The sequence below is a fragment of the Capricornis sumatraensis genome, chromosome 13, assembly GCF_032405125.1.
Source record: "Capricornis sumatraensis isolate serow.1 chromosome 13, serow.2, whole genome shotgun sequence".
In the NCBI taxonomy this organism is placed as follows: Eukaryota; Metazoa; Chordata; class Mammalia; order Artiodactyla; family Bovidae; genus Capricornis; species Capricornis sumatraensis.
Genome location: NC_091081.1, coordinates 29,181,438 through 29,198,574, shown reverse-complemented (window position 1 = coordinate 29,198,574; position 17,137 = coordinate 29,181,438).

Here is a 17,137-nt window from a genome sequence, read left to right as displayed (position 1 = left end):
TCCCGAAGATCAGAAATAAGGCAAGGATGCCTGCTTTCACTTCTATTCAGTGTTGTCTTAGAGGTCCTAGCCATTGAAATCTGGAGAAGGAAATGGCAACCCACTCCAGTGTTCTTGCCTGGAGAATCCCAGGTATGGGGGAGCCTGATGGGCTGCCGTCTATGGGGTCACACAGAGTCGGACACAGCTGCAGCGACTTAGAAGCAGCAGCAGCAGCTACTGAAATCGGGCATGAAAAGAAATAAAAGGCACAAAGATCAAGAAAGAACAAATACGATTTTCCCTGTGGTCTAGTGGCTAAGAATCCCCCAGCCAATGCAGGGGACATGAGTGCAGTCTCTGGTCCAGAAAGATCCCATATGCCACAGGGCAGCTATGCCTGTGTGCCACAACTACTGAGCCTGCGCTCTAGAGCCCATGCTTCTCAACGAGGGCAGCCACTGCAATGAGGAGCCCAAACAACACAGCTGGAGAGCAACCCCCTCTCACCAAAACTAGGGAAAACTTGAGCACAGCAACAAAGACCCAGTGCAGTCAAAAATTAATTAATTAATTTCAAAATATATTTTAAAAAGAAAGAATAAATAAAATTGTCCCTACTTACAGATGTTATGATTGCTGATATGTAGAATCCCAAAGAATCCACAAAATAAGAACTAATAAGTGAATTTAGTACAATTGTACAACATAAAATTATTATAAGAAAATCAATTATATTCTTATACACTAGCAGCAAAAATTTTGAAAATGAGATTTGAAAAAGCAATTCCTTTTATAATAGTACCACAAAACCTAAAATAAAATTAGTTTAAAATATAACTAATAAAAAATGTTCAAGCCTTCCATGCTGAGAACTACAGATTATCACTGAGAAATTAAAAATATATAATGAAATGGAAAACTATTTGATTGGAAGACTCAATATTCTCCTTAAATTGATCTACAGATTCACCATTTCTCAATCAAAATCCCAGGAAGATCATTTGTAAAGATTGACAAGATTATTCTAAAAAGTATATTAAGATGTAAAGACATAGAATAACCAAAGCTAACTTGAAAAACAAAAGTTGGAGGACTTACTCTGATTTTAAGACATTATATAGCTATAGTAATCAGGACAGCCACGTGCAACTACTTGGAAAAATAGTTTCATATTCTCTTAAAAAATTAAATATCCATCTGTCAAATGACCTGGCCATTCTACTCCCAAGTAGAGAAATAAAAGAGAAAAGAAATGAGAGAGATGAAAACGTGTTCACAGAAGGCTTGTACACAAATGTCCATAGAAGCCTTATCTGAAATGATCCCAGTTGGGTAATAACCCAAATGTCCATGACGGGTAGATGGATAAAGAAATTGTGGCATATTATATAATGGTATGTATGCTTCCGTGTTATGCGTAGACGCTCAGTCGTGTCTGACTCTCTGCGGCCCATGGGCTGTAGCCCGCCAGGCTCCTCTCTCCATGGGATTCTCCAGGCAAGAATCCTGAAGTGGGTTGCCATGCCCTCCTCCACGGGATCTTCCCAACCCAGGTCTTCTGCATTGCAGGTGGGTTCTTCACTGTCTGAGCCACCAGAGAAACCCATAATGGTACGTATGCTTCTTAGCTAAAAAAAAAAAAAAAAAAAAGGAACAATCACTACACGCACAAACATGGATGAACCTTAAAATAATTATGCTGACTGAAAGAGGTCAGTTACCGCCTCCTAAAAATGCATACAATGTGATTTCATTTATTTAAAGTTTTTGAACATGTACCCTAAGCTGTCATGATAGAAAGATCAGTGGCTGCCTCAGGATGGGGGTGGAGAAAGGAATAGATGACGCAGAGGCACAAGGAAACTTTGGGGGTTATGGAAATCAATGTTCATTATTTTGACTGAGGTGATAGTTTCACGGGATAAACATTTGCCTAAACTCACCAAGTTTTACAATTTTAATTTTTGCAGTTTATTGAACATCAATTACCTTAGTAAAGTTGAAAAGATCACACCTGTCCTGGCCCATGTGTTCAGAGCTTGTTCCCAGTTTCCTAAGAATCAGATCATAAGTAATACAATAACTGAGAGACTTTTGAGAACTTAAGGAAGAAGGACCATTAAAGGCAGGAAGTTGTATCAAGAAAATTTAGACTCATTTTCTTTTTAAAAAGGGTTCTTGGTGTAGGAGAGCAAAGGAGCGAGCCGGCACCTGTTGCAGGGACTTTAACAGGCCTTTCTGGGCTCTCACGGTGCCTGGTGAAAAGAACCTGGAGGTGCGGAGGTGTACAGACTGCATGAAGATGTAGGTGGATGGCGTCAGGAGGTTGAATGACCCAGATGGTATGGATGAAGGACCTGACGTCACCCAGAGGGTAGTATTTGCTGACAGCCATCTGCCACTGCTTGGCATTTTCGTCAGTGACTTAAATGAGAACATACATTATATGCTTGTTTAATATACATTCAGCAAGAAATTGATTGAGTCCTACAGTGTAACAGGCACTGAGCTATCCCTGCACGGATTGATCTTGGGAGGAGGCTCCTGGGTCACCTAGAGCTGAAACAAGAAAGAAAATCAGTGGGATATACATACTCACAAATACCTCATTCAAAACCTTGATTTGACATGAAGAACTTGGCATACGAGAGAGAACATGGAGTTCCAGAAAGAGCTAGAAGGAAGGTGTGTGGGGATTGGAGGACATGAGGTCAGGTGGCCAAGAGGTTGCAGACGGACTTGGGTGGTTTGGGCTTTGGCTCTGAGAGGAGGGCAACAGTGGAGGCTTAGAGCAGAGAACTGACGTGGGCAGGCTTCCCACGTGGTGCTAGTGGTAAAGAACCCACCTGCCAGTGCAGGAGATGTGAGACACAGGTTCAATCCCTGGGTCAGGAAGATCCTCCAGAGGAAGGCACGGCCACCCATGAGATGCTGAAGGCTAAGGAGTCTGGTGGGCCCACAAGAGAGAGATCAGGGCCTGAGCTGGACAAGGCTGGGGGCCAAGCATGGAGCCTCCATAATGTGCTCCCCAACTCTGGCCTCAGGCCCTGTCACCATCGCCTGTGACACCACTTTGTCTCCTGGGACAGTGGAGGCAACAGGTCTCCCGTCCCTTGTCCCCACCCCCGCCCTCCAGCTCAGGCGCTTCCTGTCCCAGTCTGTGACTGTAAGCATCGAGTGTCTGAGCTTCTCTCTGATTGTCCCTTAAAAAGGTGTCTGGATTTTGGTATCAACATATCTGTCTACAAATCCTGGCTCCATTACTTAGCAGCTATGACTCTGGCTAAGTTACCAAACTTTCTGGGCCTCAGTTTTCTCTCTGTAAAGTGGGCATAAAAGTATTGACATGTACTGTGCGCTTAGTCTCTCAGTCGTGTCTGATTCGTTGCAGCCCCATGGACTGTAGTCCACAAGGCTCCTCTGTCCCTGGGGTTCTCCAGACAAGAATACTGGAGTGGGTTGCCATGCCCTCCTCCAGGGGATCTTCCCAGCCCAGGGACTGAACCCAGGTCTCCTGCATTGCAGGCAATTCTTTACCATCTGAGCCACCAGGGAAGCCCAAGAGTACTGGAGTGGGTAGCCTATCCCTTCTCCAGAGGATCTTTCCGACCCAGGAATCGAAAGCAAGTCAGGGATGTTGTTAAATATCCTGCATTGTACAGGACAGTCCCCCACAACAAAGAATTAGCCAGCCCCTGCATTGCAGGCAGATTCTTTCCCAGCTGAGCTCCAGGGAAACCCATCAACGTGTACACACTGCTATACTTAAAATGGATAACCAATAGGACCTACTGTATAGCACAGGAAACTCTGCTCAGTGTTACGTGGCAGCCTGGATGGGAGGGGAGTTTCAGGGAGATGGATACATGTATGTGTAAGGCTGAGTCATTCCCCTGAAACTATCTCAGTATTGTTAATCAGCTATATACCAATAAAAATAAAAAGTTAAAAAATATCTGCCCCAGTAGGATTATTATAAGGATTTATGCCTTTTGATTGTGTAAAATTTAGGCCGTTCCTCAGCTTTTGCCCCAGTGAATCAGAATTGCGTTATGGCCTTCATTTTTAAAAAATTAATTACATACTTGCGGCCCTGTTGGGTCTTTGTTGCTGCACCGGCTTTTCTCTAGTTGGCGCATGAGCTTCTCATGCACTGCATGAGAGCAGATGAGCTTCTCATCGCAGTGGCTTCTTGTTGTGATGGATTCTAGGACACGTGGGCTCAGTAGCTGTGGCTCCCAAGCTCTAGAGCAGAAGGTCAGTAGCTGTGGTACATGGGCCTAGCTGCTCCATGCATGAGGAGTCTTCCTGGGCCAGAGATTGGAACTGTGTCTCCCTGGCCTTCATTTTGAGACACAGGGCCAGATGGCAATAAAATTAGTAAATGTTAAAGATCATGTATGGATGTGAGAGTTGAACTGTGAAGAAAGCTTAGTGCCGAAGAATTGATGCTTTTGAACTGTGGCGTTGGAGAAGACTCTTGAGATTCCCTTGGACTACAAAGAGATCCAACCAGTCCATCCTAAAGGAGATCAGCCCTGGGATTTCTTTGGAAGGAATGATGCTGAAGCTGAAACTCTAATACTATGGCCACCTCATGCGAAGAGTTGACTCATTGGAAAAGACCCTGATGCTGGGAGGGATTGGGGGCAGGAGGAGAAGGGGACGACAGAGGATGAGATGGCTGGATGGCATCACCAACTTGATGGACATGTTTGGGTGAACTCAGGGAGCTGGTGATGGACAGGGAGGCCTGGCATGCTGCAATTCACGGGGTCGCAAAGAGTTGGACATAACTGAGCGACTGAACTGAACAGAAAGATCACTATTGGAAATGTTGCAAAGTAGCCTCTAGTGCCAGGACTTCTCTAGGCAGATACAAGGTCCATTGTAGAACTTTGTTCTGTTAAGATGGGCATCATTAAAGTCTTGGGGTGGAAAGGTCCTTGGTGGCCCCCACATTGAGCTGGAGGGGACATCAGGGGCACCCTCTCCAGCATGACACAGGCTGTCCCATCCCAAAGACTCTTGCTTAGTGGTTCTCAACTGGGGGATTGTGCCTTCCCAGAAACATTTGGCAATGTCTGGAGACATTTGGTTGTCATGACTCAGGGATGATACTAGCTTCTGGTGGACAGAGATCAAGGATGCTATCAAATATTCTACATTGTACAGGACAGTCCCCCACAACAAAGAATTACCCAACCCCAAATGTCAATAGTGCCAAGATTGAGAAACCCTGGTCTAGTAAGAAAGCTGGATTAGAATTCCAATTCTATCATATATAGCTGTGTGATTTGGGCAAGTTACTTGTTTTTACATCTGTAAAACAAGGATGACAGTATGAGCTAGCACCCCCGTAAGACTGTTGTGAGCATTAAATGAATTCGTGGCATGTGCAGTGTTTAGATCTGTGACTGGGGCATGGAGAAACCCTATCTAGGAGTTTGGTTTTGAACAATCCCTCATTAGAACCAGAACTCTGAGGTCAGAGCTCTTCCCCCAGGGACTACCCTATCCCCAGATAAGTCTTCTGTTCCCTGGGATGTGAATGCCCTTTCTCTGTAACTGACCCAGCTCTCAGACATGTTACCACGCTGGGCTCTTTTCTGGGAAGATTCTAGTGTGTCAGTGTTGAAATAAGCCTCTTACAATTGTACCCAACAAGCCAGATGTCCTGGAAGCACAGAAGGGCCACACTATTACCTTCCTTATTAGATGAGCCCTGTGATGGAGGCTGTCTCTGTCGGGCTGGCTTCTAAGACAAGAACTGTGTGCTGCCACTGTCTATTTGCCCTTTGACCAACTGGAACCTCCTTGCCTTTATTCTGCAGAGGAGTGGTCCTCAGGTACCGAGTGCTCTGGGCAGAAATCACAGAAAATATGGTGCTCCAATGACAAATGATGTGCCAAAAAATAATTTTCCACTGAGCCTGAAAATTCAGTGAAACAAACCCCCATTTTCCTTGAAGTGAAGTGGAGTGTTATTGAACAGGAAAGAACTTCCCAGAAAAGCCACATCACCAAGTAGAAGATCCTGACACCTGCATCCCTCACTCCTCTCCTCACCTCCCCTACCCCGCTCAGTTGGGCCATTAGTCTTAGTCACTGTTTCAGCTCAGACGGTAAAGTGACCCAGGTTCAATCCCTGGGTTGGGAAGATGCCCTGAAGAAGGAAATGGCAGCCCACTCCAGTGCTCTTGCCTGGAGAATCCCAGGGACGGGGAGCCTGGTGGGCTGCCGTCTCTGGGGTCGCACAGAGTCAGACACGATTGAAGCGACTTAGCAGCGGCAGCAGCGGCAGCAGCAATCCCCTCAGGAAGTAGCCTCTTCTAGATATGGGAGCTCATAAAAGATTCTCCTTTGTCTAACAGCTTCATCCTACTGTAGCCTGGACAGTGACTGTTTGACACGTAAATACTGGGGCCCCTGCTACAGTCAACAGCAAGAGCAAGTTTATTTCCAAACTTCCCAAAGTCTCGTGGGAGCCCACTTAAGCATTCCTCCCATAGACTTCCAAGAAGATCTGTTAAGCTGTAACGGCTTCAATTTGGTCCAATTAACCTCACACTGGGCTAACTTCTGCCCTTAGCTGTGTGTTGGCAGCTACTGCTGATTCCAGGTAACAGTGAAAATTAACTTGGTGGATTAAAGTAACAAAAGTTAACCATATCCTCCAAGCATGAGGGGGAACAACAACCTGCTAAAGCATTGCCCAGCAAATGTGCACCATCCACCCAGAAATCTTCACCAAAGCCAAATCAAGTGGAAATGAAGTATATGGCCAACTTAGGTCATGAGGGAGGTTTGCTTGTTTGCTTTATGTTGTCAGGTGCTTTTTATGTCCAGAATATATTGAATAGCCATTATTTTCGGCTCCTGTGATTATAAGTCTGAACCAGTTCCTTTCAAGGCATAAAGCCTTTTCAAAACTGCAACAACCCAGTTTTCTTTGGAACTTTCACTCTAAGTTACAGTTTCAGAGTAAGGCTGCCCTATCCAAGTGGGAAACCTAGAGCCTGCTGTTTGCTTGCTCACTCAGCATCCTTTAGGGGTCTCCTCCACATCCGGGATTATGCTCTTCTTTACGTGCTTTTGCATGGACATGTCCATTTCCCAGGGCTTCCCTGGTGGCTCAGTGGTAAAGAATCTGCCTGCCAATGCAGGACATGCTGGTTCGGTCCCCGGGTCGGGAAGATCCCCTGGAAAAGGAAATGCTAAGCCACTCTAGTATTCTTGCCTGGGAAATCCCACGGACAGAAGAGCCTAGTGGGCTACAGTTCAAGGGGTTGCAAAAGTGTCGGACATGACTCAGTGATTAAACATCAACAACAACAATGGGAAATGGCACTCGGACAACCCGCTCAGAGCCAACCCTGGAGACTTGCGGTCCTCTGACCCAGGAATCGGGACCCAGATTCCAACCTGCATTCCACAGAACCCTGGGGTGTTCAGGGGGTTGAGGGGAAGGAGGGAGAAGCAAATTCCAACCTCTCTTCCTGTTCAACCAGAGTACCTCCACTTCAATACATTTTTAACTTTTAAAGATTTTTAACATTTACATAGAAAAGGGCACCTATCCAGAATGTGCAGCTCAATGAGATTTTACAGACTCTGTGCACGAGTGGAACCAACCCTGCTCTGGAAGCAGAACGTTTCCAGCCCCTGGTGCACCTTTTCAGCGCTTCCCTCAAAAGGGGAGCCGTGCTCTTGATTTCTGATAGTATCTCATTGATACATTCTACACATTGAGGCCTCACATAGGTTTTTAAAAACTTCTTATTTTGGAAGAATTATAGACTTCTAGAAAGTTGCAAAGATAGTATAGCAAGGAACATAGAATTTCATATTCTTTTTCAGTGTTCAAATATTTTTTTCAAAAGAAGCTTAAAAACCAGTGGCTTAGTAGAAAATGGACAGGTTTTGGAGTTGGACCTCATGGGATTGAGTCCAAAATTCTTTTCTTTATTCTCATATAACCCAGACATGTCCATCACCATCCTGAGCTGCAGATAAGGTTCATACTACTTTCCTGTGGCTGGTAGGTTTAAGAAAAGTGAGACACTGCGTGAGCATGTGTGTAAACTGGGGGACACTGCATGGCGGTCTGGCTTCTCTGGGGCTCTCAGGGGAGAGCTGGATGATCAGGAGTGGCCCAGCACCACCTGGCCGGTTTGCAGCTTTGTTTGGTTTGCAGGCATCATTGAGCACTCAGTTACCCCAGCTCTTCTGTCATCCCTCTGCCTGCCCTGCCGGCTGTAGCCTCTCTCCCCAGCTGTTTCTGTGGGCGGAGCACCAAGCAGGTGCAGCCCAGGAGGGAGGCCTGGGGAGGGCTGACCAAGCAGGTTCAGGAGGCCGTGTCCCATTCAGCTGCCGGGGCTAGGCCTGCCCTTGGTCCCTTACCTGTGGGCTGGCCATTGTGAAACCAGCCCTGCTTCCGTGCCACTTGGAAAGACCACCCCACCCCACCCCCCATTCTGGGGAAGGGTGTGGCTCCCTGCTCACAAAAGGAGAATTCCCACTATGGATGGGTGACAAAAGGCAGCCTCAAGGAGTGCCCTTACTAAACCGGAAGGCATCTGACCTCCTGTCAGTTTTGGGAGGGGACTGAGAGCGACTCTCAGCCAACAGACCCTGAGTCATCCCAGAGAGATGAGCTGAGTTCATATGACCCATCTCAGAGGTCTGAACCTGCGCAGATAGGTGGGAGCCACCTGAGAGGTAAACCCTAGGTGGGCGGGGTCAACAATGGACAAAGGCTGTGGGTCGGCTCCTGTCCACTCTGCCCAACTCAGGCTGTACCTGCCACACCTCCAGGTCAGAGAAGGGGATGGACTCAGAGGAAAGACTTCCTCCATGGGTTGCCAGCCATCTCTCAGGTTTCAGAGCACGGCCTGACCTGTCTTTGGAGGCAGCTATGCCATTCTGGGAAATGCCCCCTTTCCTTTCTTGGTGGTTAACCTTTCTGGGACACTTTAGGGTGGCAGTCTTAAGTCTAAGGTCAGGAAGCTCCAGGGAAGAAAGGGTGAGGGTGTGGCTGGTGATGATGAGTATGCCAAGAGACAGAATGGTAGGGAGGAGCTTGAGCAATGTGGGAGAGAGGACTCGTCCTGGTGGGAACCTCAGACAGCCTGGACACCCTGTTACTTAAGATAGGTGTCATGTATTGAATTCCTGTAGGAGCCATGCACTGAGCTGAGTGCTTGGCATGTATTGTCATTTAATCTCAGTAACCCTTTGGAGGTTATTAGCACCATTAGAATGTCTAAGTAATTTGCCTAAGGTCATGTAGCTGGTAAGTGGCAGAGCTGGAATATGTTCCATCTATGCAGCTCCAAACCCCTGTCTCCTTTCTCCCTCCCCCTTGTCTGCCATGGAGACTCTCAGTCTTCTGGAAAGGGTTATTCTCACCTAACTGCCTTCCATGCTTATTGGGAGCCACTGACAACTGTTATACAAATACTGAGGGCTATTTGTATTTTAACGAGAGCCTGGGTAGCAGAACAGCCACCAGCATTTCTGGAGACTTGTGGTTCTCAGAATGAGGACACAGGCATTGCAGTTTGCAGATGCTATTCGCCTTCATTATCCCCTCTCTTTTTAGCAGACTCTAGAAGGCATCAGAATTACCTAGAGGGTTTGTTCAAACACAAATTGCTTGCCCACAACCCACAAGTGCTGATTCTGTAGGTCTGGGGTGGAACCTAAGAATTTGCATTTTTCATTTCCAGGTGCTGCTTCTGGGCTGTTCTGAGGTTCACACTTTGAGAACCACTGCACTGTAGCAATCCTGCAAGATTAGATGAGCAGGTGTTATTAATGTTTCCATCTTTCAGAGAAAAAAATTGACATGCAGGGAGGTTTGGTGACTTGGGATTAGATGACAGTTATCAAAAAGCAGGAGCAGGGCTTTAAAACAGAATGTGACATCTTATAGTTCAGACCACTGCTTCTCAACAGGTCTATGTAGCACTGAGAGTTCTGCAGTGACGATCCCCCAAATCACATGAGCCACTTCTGGGTCATTCGGGTGACCACCAAGCCTCAAGTGCCTCCTGGCTTTTTGGGGCCTGCAGGCTGTGAAGGCATTACCCTTAGTGAGGTGGGAGACCTGGGCCTCCCCAGAGCATGTGACAGGAAAAGCCTGCCAGAAGCCAGAGCCCACATTCACAGGCATGCAGACACACATCTGTGTCTCTACGCTGGTCTTCATCTAACAGCTTGCAGCCAGAACTGGCCAGCAAGGCATGAACCTTATCTTTAAGCGGAAGAGGCAGAAGTCTTAGATGGCCACAGTTAGAGATGGCTTTCAAGGCTCGCTCCTGGCAGAACTTTGGTTCAGTATGGAAGTAATGATCTTGAAGTGGCAAAAGAGCTCTGCAGTTACCCCACCATGCACCCAGTGCACAGGCATCCTCTGCCAACAGCGCTTCCATGCCAAGTGCAGGAGCCAGTGCAGACCCGCACTAAATCTACCATTTAATCAGTGTTGGCAGTTTAGTTTCAGCAAAACCAGACACTTACCTAAGTGCCGTAAAGTTTAAGGGTTTCTATTAAATTTCAAATCTAGCTTATATTTAGTTTGGATATAGTCAAGAAACATAGTGAAATAATTTAAATCAGTGTTAAGAGGCTTGAGGGATTGTTTTTTTTAAACAGAGAGACCTATTTCTTCTGTTTAAGAAATTCTGCTCATGAGATAATAATGAGATAACGTAAGTGAAAGCTTCTCTGAACTGTGAAGTGCCATATATATGTTCATCCTTGATTTTTTTCCCAGTTTCTTCTTTTTAAATAGCATACTTAAAAACTGAGGTATAGTTGATATACAGTATTATGTGTCAGGTATATGACAGTGATTCGCAATTTTTAAAGGTTATATTCCATTTAAAGGTTATACTCCATTTGGAGAAGGAAATGGCACCCCACTCCAGTACTCTTTGCCTGGAGAATCCCATGGACGGAGGAGCCTGGTAGGCTGCAGTCCATGGGGTCACAAAGAGTCGGACACGACTGAGCGACTTCACTTCACCCACTTCACTCACTTCATACTTTATCACTGGAGAAGGAAATGGCAACCCACTCCAGTATTCTTGCCTGGAGAATCCCGTGGACAGAGGAGCCTGGCTGGCCATGGTCCATGGGGTCGCAGAGAGTTGGACATGACTGAAGTGACTAAGCACGCATACTCCATTTACACTTATTATAAAAAAGTGGCTGTATTCTGCCGGGGTCCAGCCCCGGTGGATCCAGGGAATTCGAAGGGTGGACGGCGTTGGCGTGGAAAGACTTGTTTATTGATTGATATAAGATTAGATTAAGAAACTATAGTGTAGTAGGAAGATTAAGTGGAGGAAGAGGGCTGAATAGCTTGGTTTACGCGGAAGACCAATAAAATTCCAGACAAGGAATTTGCACCATCTACGTTGGGCCACCGGTGCCCGCTTGAATATCTAAGGGTGCCTCGCCTTAAGCTCCCTTTCGCGCGGATCTTAATAACCACGGCAAGTAAGTAGACCTGGCGAGCCTCCGCGCCCCAGATGAAAATTCAGCCTGAAATTAAAGTAAAGAGCAGAGAGAGGGAAAGGGAGAGAAAATGAGAGAGAGAGAGAGACACGGGGGGAGCCAGATTCCCCAGAAACCAGGCCGAGACTAGTCCGAGAAGCTGGTCCGAGAAACTGGTCCGAGAAGCTGGTCTGAGAACCTGGTCCCGTCCTTTATTGTTCAGAAGGCCTTTTATACTTTTGATAAAACATGGAGATCAATGGGCAACACAAAATTATGTAGCGTTCGCAGCCCAGACTCTTTCTATACATCATTTTGTATACAAAAGGTCTCAGGTGATTTACATTATCTTCTGGCCAAGAGGCTTGTAAACACTTTTTGGCCTTCTTCCTTAATGAATGTTAATTTTGTTTCCCCTGAAGTGTTTTTCTTTGACCTGCATCTCCTTAAAGCATTAAAGTTGCATCTCTATAGAACAAAGGCGCAGTGGGTTATAACAAAGAAGGTACTTAACTCAAAGGTCTAATGTTGCTAATACAAGGTCTACTACTTGTTTTTCTATATACCAACTATATCTAAAAATAAAGGATATGAAAATTTGGCAGCAAGCATTGACTCAACAAATGAAACTTTTAATCAGTCCTATTCTAAAGATTTTGACTCTTCGGAAGCTCCTACATTCCTAGGATGTTTTAAGCTTCCTGTGCCTCCTGCGGTCAGGAGGCCTCAAACAATCACATGCGCAGCTGTACGAGTCCTGCAGGCAGGTTAGAAAGCCATCAGAGGGGTATTTGGATTGAAACACTCTTTCAAATGCAGAAGACTAAAGCCCTGAATTGACTTTTTCCAGAGAATGTCAGAAGAGTGGAAAAGCAGAGCACAAAAGCCGGCAGATTTTTGTTGGGGTACATGCTTAGGAATTTCCAGAGGGGTCCCTGAAGTCTGAGCACGCCTTGCGTATGTCAGCTTCCTTCCTCATGACCTTGTCACGGGCGGGATTCCTCACACTGGCTCCCGGCAGTATTCCCTGTGCTGTACAATATATACTTATAGCTTATTTTATACACAGTAGTTTGTACTTCTTAACTGCATACCCGTATCTCTCTCCTCCCCACTTCTCTCCCCCCACTGGTAACCACCAGTTTGTTCTCTATATCTGTGAGTCTGTTCCTTTGTTATATTCACTAGTTTGTTTTATTTTTTTTATTCCACATACAAGTAATATCATACAGTATTTATCTTTCTCTGACTTATTTCACTAAGTATAATAGCCTCCAAGTTCATGCATGTTGTTGCAAATGGCAGCATTTCATTCTTTTTAATGGCTGAGTAGTATTCTGTTGTGTGTGCACATCTTCTTTATCCTTTCATCTGTTGATGGACACTAAAGTTGTTTACATATCTTCAGTTCAGTCACTCAGTTGTGTCCAACTCTTTGTGACCCCATTGAATGCAGCATGCCAGGCCTCTCTTTCCATCACCAGCTCCTGGAGTTCACTCAAACTCATGTCCATTGAGTCGGTGATGCCATCCAACAATATCCTCTATCATCCCCTTTTCCTCTCACCTTCAATCTTTCCCAGTGTCAGGGTCTTTTCAAATAAGTCAGTTCCTCGCATCAGGTGACCAAAGTATTGGAGTATTCCAATGAACACTCAGGACTGATTTTTAGGATGGACTGGTTGGATCTCCTTGCAGTCCAAGGGATTCTCAAGAGTCTTCTCCAACACCACAGTTCAAAAGCATCAATTCTTCAGCGCTCAGCTTTCTTCACAGTCCAACTCTCACATCCATACATGACTATTGGAAAAACCATAGCCTGGATTAGATGGACCTTTGTTGGCAAAGTAATGTCTCTGCTTTTTAATATGCTATCCAGGTCCATATCTTGGTTATTATAAATAATGCTGCATGAACATTGAGGTGCATGTAGCTTTCTGAATTAGTACTTTTGTTTCAGATATATATGACCAGAAGTGGAATTGCTGGGTTGTACGTAGGTCTAATTTTAGTTTTCTCAGGAATCTGAATATTGTTTCCCAAAGAGGCTACACCAACATTCCCACCAACAATGTACAATGGTTTTCTTTCTTCTACATCCTCGCCAGCGTTTGTTATATGTCCTTTTTGATGACAGTCATTCTAACAAGTCTAAGGTGATATCTCCTTGTGGTTCTGATTTGCGCTTCTCTGATGATTAATGATGTTGAACATCTTTCCATGCACCCATTGTTTGCCCTTATTTTCTCCCCAGCTTTATTGAGATAGAATTGACTTACAACATTATGTAAGGTTAAGGTGTACAAGGTAGTGATTTGATATATGTGTATATTGCAAAATAAGATTAGTTAACACATCTACCACCTCACATCATTACATTTTGTGTGTGTGATGAGAACTTTTAGAATATACACTTATCAACTTTCAAATATACAATACAGTATTGTGAATTATAGTCATCATGCTATATAATACATCCCTAGAACTTACTCATCTTAAGACTGAAAGTTTATAAAAACCTTTTTACCATCTTCACCCATTTTCCCCACCTCCACACCCTTCCCTTTAGCAACTGCCAATCTGTTCTCTGTTCCTATGAGTTTGGTAATTTTAGATGTCACATATGAGAGGGTGCATATATATATATATAAAGTCGCTTAGTCTTGTCCAACTCTTTGCAACCCCATTGATTGCAGACTGGTGTAGCCCACCGGGTTCCTCTGTCCATGGGAATTCTCCAGGCAAAAATACCAGAGTGGGTTGCCACGCCTTCCTCTTGGGAATCCTCCCAACCCAAGGATCAAACCCTGGTCTCTTGCATGGCAGGCAGATGCTTTACCAGTTGAGCTACCAGGGAAGCCTATAGTGTTTGCTTTCCTCCCTCCTTACTGTTCTATCTGTCCTTTTGCAAAGTGCTAGCTGACTGCCCCACCTACTTCTGTAATTCTGCGCTTCCCTCTCCCTGCCCCTCCCACCACATTCTCAGAGCAGAACCAGCCACTTGGCCCCAGCTAGGAGAGATCCTCCGTGGAGCCCAGTTCCAGGGCTTGCTGTGAGAGGGTAGATTCTATCCTGCTAGACCTGGGTGGGGCCTTGGAGGTCTTCTGGTCCCTCCTATGTGATATGAGGAAGTGAAACCAGAGACACTGGCCCTGAACTTCTCAGTACCACAGAGAGAGTCAGTGCCAGGTCCAGGAATGAACTGTCTGGGATTCATTTTCAATAAATTCTCTTTTCCCCATTCTTTCTGTTATACACCAGGATGGAAAAAGGAGCCAACTTTTCTGGAGACTCAGGACCCATTTGGCAGAGAAACACAAAGAAAAGCCAGAGAATGCAGCCTGGGGAGATGGAAGATGCCAATCAGGACTCACTAGTGTCTAGGAATGGAAGGTAAGAAGGCAGATGGAATGGTTTCTAGTGCTTAGAAAGTTCCCCTGAAATGGTTCTATGTTCTGAAGAGCTTCAGAATGAAGGCTAAGGTATTCCTGTTAAAGATATACTGAGAGGATTCTTTCTCTTGGCAGAATTCTCTTTTTTTTTTTTCCTTCTATTTTTACCCCTTAAAATGGGAATTTCAAAGGCTCACTTGCAGGAAGGGGAGAGGCCTATGAGGAGAAGGATAGTGAGTCACTGCAGAAAACCAAGGGCTTAGGAGAGGGAGGGAGCTGATGCTCTGAAACAGGGAAGATGAGGCCCTTTTTAGTCACAGCATGTGTCAATCATTGCAGCTTGGCAAACAGCAGTGAACCTAGAAGGACTTTCTTTCATACTGGAATCAGGAACCTAAGCCTTAGGATATTTTGCATTTAAGTAAATACTTTGCTGGAAATTTTTTTAAAAGTTAAAAGGATTAAAGACTTGGAATGTGTCAAATTTGTAGAATCAGGCCCAGGCATTACCTTAAGAGAGGAGTGTTTAGGGTTTTTTTTTTTTTTTTTTTTTTCCATTTTTAAACCATTGCCTCAGAAATCAGTACGTGGTGTATTTTGCTGCATGAAAATTTTAAATGGCAAATGTTTTTAGCTGTTTGAACATGAAGATACTTATCAGAAATACAAAACAGTCCAAACCCCCCTTTCCAGATCCTAATATACAGTCAGAGGCCCACAGTTCGTCTTTAATCAGATACAGTCAAGTGATCCCTGGTGTTTAGTAGTCTGAACTCTTCCCAGGACTATGGTATGTCTTAAATCAAAACCACGTCTCAGTTCTGGATATAGGTTTACATTATGAGTGGTGACTTTTAACTTCATTCCAGCTGATTTATGATATAAGTGAGGCATAGAGTTTGGCTCATAGCAGTAATTCATGTTCTGCGATGGAGCTCCAAGTTTCCAAAAATATCGTGTCATTTGGGTGGCCAGTCCAATGAACCTGAGTCATTGTCACAGGACACATGCTTGATAATTCAGCCACACCCCCTGGGCTTCAACTCCAGAGGCTGGCCAGAGAGATGTATGTGTGATTCACACCATCTAATCTGTGATGCTCTCCTTCAGGTATGACTTCATTTCCCCCAAATAATGCTTCAGTGGTTCAAATCTGTGCCACAGTGGCAGCTGGGCAGTTCGGGGAAAGAAAGGTTGTTTCTAAGTCCTCTTACAACCACATGCCTAGGTGAACAGGATACCTGTATTTCCATGTTCACATGAGAAATGCTCTCCTCCCCAGAGCCACAGCTCCCTGCCTTCAGATGATTTATACCATTGTAAGAAGGTAGGCTTGTCAGAGTATGTCAGTGCTAACAAGACCCACATCTGAGGAAGCGGCATAGGAAATCGCTCCAAGCTCCCCAAACCCTACTGTTTGTCTGTGTGAAAACAAATTAGATGTGTGCACTCTTCCAAGTGCCTCATAAAAGGCCACAGAGGAGGGCACGAGCATGAAGAAAACCACTGCCTCAATCACCTCCTCCCTCTCCTACCTGTGAGGAGCCTTAGCTGCCAGGCTCACAGGCCTTCTGATGAGGAACTAGCAGAAAGTTGGCCCACTGGCCACTCCATTAACTTGAATAAAATGTCCCATCCACACATAAGAACTCCTTTGCCCACATTTAGACCAATGTCTCAAATTTCTGATAGGCATGTAGTTAGCCCCTGACTAATTCATATGCACAAATTAATTGGGTAAATGTTGAGATCTGCTAAAAACCTGAGACCTGACACACCCCAGTGGAGGTGAGGGTCAAGAAAGCTAATGCTTCTCTCTTGTTCTTAAGACAAGAGGAGAAGAAGTCAAGCTTTCCTGCAAGGTGGATACAGCAGAGCAACCAGGATATGGGACAGGGTGGGACAGAAATGACAGCTAAGTCTATCTCACAGGCCTAATCCAAAGAGTTTCTAGTGGTTGCCTCTAGCACCTTGTTAAGAAGCATTCTGGGTGGCATCCAGGCTCACCAGGAAAGAAGTCGTGATTGTTAAGCCAAGTCTGCTTTGGACATGGGGTAGAGAGGTCGCAGAGTTTGCCATCCCGGGTAGGTACCTACACAATAGCTAGAATTCTGTTGATCAGTTCATCCAGCAGGTAAGCTAGATCAAATTTAATTTTTCCTCTGATCTCTACAGGTTTTCTCAGTATCCAATACCAACTGGAAGAAGCTCCTGCCAGCCATGTAAGAAGGAGAATGTCAGGCTCTAATCAGAGAGAG